Below are 6,661 nucleotides of genomic sequence, written 5' to 3' on the forward strand. Positions count from 1 at the left end.
TTGTAGCCAAGGAAAAGATTTTCAAAAAAAAAAAAAGGATTGGGAATTTTGCCATGGATGGAAGCAGGCTGAGGGTGGGGGTCTTCCTAGCAGAGAAATAGTATCTCCCTTAAACCTACCTTCCTATCTTCCTGGGAGACCCAGAGTTCTCAGATTACCTGGAGGGCCAGTGACAAAATCCCAAATCCTGTCCATTTCCCTTCCCCTGAGTGAGACCTCATTATAGAGACCCACAGATTAAAAGCAGAGCTGTGACTCCTTACATTTCATGGACCTACCGCCCACATCATGAACGAGTAGCCCACCCTTTGAGGCAGGCAGTGCAGATAATTCATTCTGTGGGGAAATGGAGGCAGACACCATGCTCACATGTGACACCCAGTTCTACAGCTAGCGCATCAGGAATCAGGAACAGGACACAATTCCCAATCTTGTCTATTGAAGAATGCAGCCTCAGTTCTGAGGTTTCTGTCTTAATCATTTCTCAGCAGTAAGATAGCAAGTAAGATCCCGAGATGCTGTTTCCTGGGCATTAGTCCAGCAGAAGATGGCTCCCCAGACAGGTAAAAGCTTATAAAATCCAATTTCCCAACATGCCTTCACCCATCCAGGAAAATTCCTAAACAGCCTGCCCCTCTGCCTACTCTCTTCTCTCGGAGACACGCACAAAGAGAAAATTAGGTGATTGTATCACTTAACTAACATGGAGACCTGATTTTCCAACTCTCAGCTTTTGCTGCTTGGTTCAAGGTCCGAGCTCTATTGCTCCAGCAGAAAGCACTCTGCATAAACCTGGTACATCAGCAGTTCCGTTTTCAACCTGCCCATACATAATTTATCGATTTACTACATCTATTTGAAGGGAGGGAAGCAAGGTAGGGAGAAAGCTGAGCAGACGTGGTATCAAAACATAATCCCCTATGATGGGGGGCGGGGCCCTGTGATTGTGTCAGAGCCAGGGCGACTACTGATCCCACAGACCTAGAGTAAGAAACACTTTCCCAGGACCACACCACTGCAAACCTCCACAGCTGGGACTGGAGCCTGGGGCCTTAGGTTCTCACAGCTAGGGGTCCACAGCCACTGGGGGCTTGTCTCCTCCACCCACTCACTCATGTATGTGCCTACTGCATGATTTAAAACAAGATGACACTTTGGTTTTAAAACAGTAACACTAACATTACAGCTCCTGCTACCAACCATGCTGGCCTGCCTGGGGCCCCTAGTAGACTCCTACATAGCTGTAAGTGTAAATCTACGAGCTAAAGTGAGGGAAGTCCGTGACGGAATGCTGGCACACTTTTAATCCCGGCACTGGGAAGGCAGAGGCAGGTTTGAAGCCAGACTGGTCTACATAGGGAGTTCCAGGCCAGCCAGCTGCATAGTGAGACCCTGTCCTTCACCCTACCAAAGAAGCAGGGAAGACCTGGGGGAGATGTGGCGTGGGGCACTCTCAAGTGTACAACATATAAACACACATCCAAGTCAGCTGGGATCTCAGCATCTGCCATGCTGAAGTGGGGTGGGCTGGGACAGCACTGCCATCTGCTTTCCAACTGACTTCTAATCACCTTCCTTTGTCCCTATCTACACCAGGGATGAGGCATGGCTCAGTGGGAGCCTGTGGCTGGCAGAGTCCGAGCATGATCCAACCTGAGAAAGGGAACAAGCCTGTTCCATACAGTGAACGTAGAGGAACCTGTGGGATGCGGAAATGGTTCATCATCAACTGTAGTGATTATACACATGACTGCCAAAACTCGGTCCAACTATACAGTAAATGTAGATTTTACCGTTTATGTAACTTACACTCTCAAGAAGCGGACAAAAAGACAATGAGGAATTCCAGTCCTGACAGCTGACCACCATTTGAGCACACTGACTCACTCAACAAGCCTCCCAGCCATAACTTCTTACAAGATGCTAGGCGTGGTGGCTCATGCCTTTGATCCCAGCACTCCTGAGACAGGAAAATAAGGAGTTCAAGACCACCTGGGCCTCATGAGACACTGTCTCAACATGCCCCCCTCCCCCGCCCCCCAGGCTCCAAGACAGCAAACCAATACCCAGGACAGTGAGATGTGGTTACAAAAAAGGGAAACACATAGTATCTGAAAGTATGAGACTCACACAAAAATAAATGTTCATTAACAGAGACTCAGTGGGTAAGAGCACTTGCTGCCAAGCCTGATGACCTGAGTTTGATCTGTAGTGGGTAGCCAAATTCTGTCCTTTCTGGTCAAGCGGAACACAAGGAAAGTGACCACTGTACTCTACCAAGACAGGGTAACATGGTCTTTCAGAATTCCTGCTTCTAAAAATGGTCTGTCAGATACTCTAGGCCTGTAGCCAATTTGAATGCACCAACAATGCTAAAAAACATTAGGTGACTGTCCAGGCTGCCTGCTGTCTCTGTCTACTCTTATAAGATTCCCAAAAGTTGCTTGCATCCATCTTCCATTTCTCAGGTACCATTATATTCCTTCTCAAGTCTTTGATGGGATTAAAGACTAGCAGTTATAGTTACAACTTAGTATATATTAGATTCAGGTTCTTTAGGATAGGACACCTTTTAAAATGATCTTTGTAATATACCATTTATCTATGCTCTACACTTCTCTAGATTTTTAGTATGTGTTTCTTGCTTGATATTGTTCGCATTGATTGTAGTTACATCTTATCTAGGTCATTATCCCTCATTATTTCTGGACAATATTTGATAACCATTCCTTTGTATATAGTCTTGTATTAGTTTAGAACCTTCTTATTTAGACAAAAAGGGGGAGATGTAATGGGTAGCCATTCCAGCTTGGATCTGGAAGTTCCAACCCCCACTGAGGTTTTGGTAACTGTCACGCCTACAAGGCGGAGCCAAGAGAGGGCCCTGAAGACCCGAGATCCGGATGCGCCGGCTCTCTTGGTTCCTGGACCCTGGACGCTAAAAGTAGACCAAGCAGAGTTCTCCAGAGAATGGGACTGCGCTGCACCCCGCAACCCACCCATCCCTTCATCTGTAAGTCACCACTAGATAAACCTACGTGGAGTGGCCTGAATAACTGCACCTTATTAAATTATTACACCTTAATAATTACTGGAACTCACATGGTGGGAAGAGAGACACTCACACAAGTTGTCCTCTGATGCCCACGTGTCCAGCATGAGCACACTCACACACACATTAATATACACAAGCCAAATATTGAGTATTTTAATTTTAAAAAGACTACTATACAACATATAAAACTTTATTAAAATTGGGATAATTTACAAGCCATATAATAATAAAAATACACAGCATCACTTTTTCTTACAGAAAGGTAGGGGGAAGTAAGACCCATGGCAAACGCCATCCCTGATAATTTTGTTCTTCCTGAACATTCTTTAACATTTATGAAGTATAAATGACAAATATTTTATCTAAATAACACTAAGGCAATACCCACAGGCTAAAACTTACCTAGTAGTTTCTTGGCCTTGTTATTTCAGTATCAATTCCATAGACATGAAAACTGTGGCCACTGTGGGTTTAACAGGCTTTGAGGGTCACATGGGGGCAATCCGTCACACAGTGATGCCCATGCCGCCCAGAAGTTCAAAGCCAACTGGTTTCACCATTTTCAAGTTATTGTCAAAAGTATGAAAGAGGAAGCTGGACATGGTGGCTCATGCCTATAATCCCAGCAATCAAGACCAAGGCAGGGCTGCCATGAGTTCCAGGCTACAGAGTGAGTTCCTGGGCTACAGAGGGGCACCCTGTCTAAATAATAAAGTGTGTCAAAGGAAGGAAGACGACACACGTGGGATGTGATGGGTCCAAAGCCTCATGGGTGAGTCTGGGACCACACCTGACCCTGCTGAGGCTACAGGGCTAACACTGGTGTTGATATGCTTTGCTTATTCACAGGGTTCTACGTCCTGTCATGTAAGGCACCAAACAGTCTCTATTCTGAGATGGGGGTCTCCTTTGCTGCCCCTACTAACTTAAAATGTCCAGACTCAAGTGATCCTCTCACCTCACCCTTCCAAGTTCAAGTATACACTACCATGCCAGACTTCCAAACCACCTTTTCAAGGCAGTAACCATCCTGACTCCAACAGCCAACAGTATCCATAGTTAAGTCACTAAGATACCACTGGGTAACCACAATTGTTTAAGTTCCCCCAAAAGAAATCATTTCTGCTACATGGAAGGCTTAGGCCAAGCTGTCACGTGCAACTGCTACTTTGTGTATTTATCCCTTGCCCTCAGTGCCTCGCTAATGTGAGAGCTCAGTAAATCTGCCCCACTGTCCTTCCTGTGTTCAGATAAAATTCTCCATTCAGATGCAGACGATTGTCTCATACACGGGACCTGAGTCCAGAGGAATACTAGAAGGGGTCTATCTTCTGCCTCCTACTTCAACTCTTATGAGGACACCGCTAGGGACCACTTTAACACAGACATCCATCTCAGCTCATCTTTCTTTTCTGGAGCAAAGATTGAGGGCAATTACATAACTCACTCCCAAACCCTTCATGGGTATCAAGGCCTCGGGGGTTCCTCTGGCCTATTTGGGTCCTTCCATTCCTCACACCTCCATCACCTATGCCAAGTGGGGTAGGCTAAAGGGACACAACTGATTAATAAGGGCTGTGCCCTAGGATAGGATGTGATATGATAAAACAGAACAGTGGGACCCCAAGAGCCAACACCAGCAGAACCACCACTGTTGATAAAACAAGAAAGCGGGTGGGAGAAACCAGCTCCTCCTATTTCAAGGAAACAAAGTGATCCAAGTTGCTAAATCGTTTTGGCTTTGGTCATTATGTTCTAATGAGGAAAGGGACCCTATAAACTCTTCGGCCAACTGCCTCTTATGTTCTCATTAATGGCAGCCATGTTCTATAAGCTCGGGTCAGACCCATTAGAAGCAATAGATTTCCAATGATGAGACCCTGAGCCCTGGAACCAATTTATGGCCTGACAGCCGCTGAGCACAGACGCTGACAGGTGCAGACACGGCTCCAGTGCCCAGCTCGCCCAGCCCTCCCTCCAACCCTGATGAGATCGCCAGACAGACACACAGGCAGGCAGGGCAAGGGCACACAGCACACAGAAGCAGCATGCCCTTCACTGAGAACAGCTCTCACACCACTTAGTTCTCCAACCCCAGACTCAGGGTAAGAAAGTGAGCTGGGTTTGCTCACCCCAAATTCAAATACAGTTCAAGAGACAAATGGCCTTGACATGAAATCCGTATTTCACTGGGAGTTCACCACACAGAAGAGCAAAGTCATTCACAGTGATTTCTCATTAAAATAAACATCTAAGTCAGAAGACCCCTCCCCTTTGGCAAGCTGCCATCCTCAGGGAGTGACGTGGGAAAGGCACCAAGGGCTTCCAGCACCTAACGCCACGTGTACAGTTGAACTGGTTTTTACACTAAAATATACTGGGTATCAACTTCTATAAAGGATGTTCCAAACAGTGTGTTTTAGAGGCTTTTGTTGTTAGCAATGGGTCTTGTTTTTGTGACGCCAGAAACTGAACCCCAACCTTGTGCCTGCTAGACAAGTATGGACTGCCTCTGAGCTTCACCCCACCTTTTCAGAAGCTGTGATGGTTCTCTGAAAAGGGACAGATTTCTACCATATTCCTAATTCACAAAGACATCTTGTACTCTGCAGCTCTAACCCACAGCACCTGCTCAGATACTGCTCACTTTCTACCAGTTGAGGTAGTTGTCACTTTAGGACAATGTAAGGCTATGGGGAACAATGGCTGAAATAACCCGCTGGCCACCTGGAGATGCGACTCAGCGGCATTTTGGATGCTAGCAGTAGAGCCCAGGGTCTTTCAAAACTAGCAGGCCTGAAGAAACCCTAAGATGTTCTTGAAAACACCATCTTCCTTCTCGATGATCCTAAGACAATGAGTCTGATGCTGTAGACCTGAGTCAGCCCCTCCCTTCCTGGCTGGAAGAATCACAAAAGTCAGTCACACGCTTCTTCTAGTGTGACGGTGAAGATCACAATGAAAGAACCAAGCAAACGGCAGAAACTTGGGAGTCTGCTCCCTCATAAACGACACCGTTAGCTTTTAAGGGTAACTGCAATGGCAAGGGATTCTGAACTGTGAATAAGGACAGTCAATTCAGGGAGAACGCGTCTGGTGCTGACCGCTGAACGAGCGTCAGAGGCAGGAAGAGAGCCTTAAGGTCTGTTATCCGCCATGCAAAGTCCGTCCGACAGCTACATAACCCAAACTGCATATAAACAATTAACAGATGGTTTCAGGACTCACAAATTACCGATCTAGGAACATGCAGGCGGTGAGAAGGCTGAACGAACACAATGGGTCTAGAAGAGGAGACAGGGACAAGGAGGTAGGGTTGGTGGTGTTTTGTTGTGGTGCTAAAAATCCAACCAGGGCCCTGCATCCCCAGCCAGTAAGCGCTCTACCACTGAGCTACATCCCCAGCCCTGGGATAGTTTCTTGATTGTGTAGTAAGTCATCTGTGATCTGATGGAGAAAAAGAGGTAAACAAGACTTCTCTCCCTAGTTATAATGTAGGAACCAAGATAAAGGGGATATATAAGGGATATATAAAAAAAATAAGGCAAGAAGGTTGGCATGCCAGATGTGGTGGCACACACTTTCGATCCCAGCACTCGGGAGGCA

Source organism: Peromyscus leucopus, chromosome 18 (genome assembly GCF_004664715.2).
Source record: "Peromyscus leucopus breed LL Stock chromosome 18, UCI_PerLeu_2.1, whole genome shotgun sequence".
Classification (NCBI taxonomy): Eukaryota; Metazoa; Chordata; class Mammalia; order Rodentia; family Cricetidae; genus Peromyscus; species Peromyscus leucopus.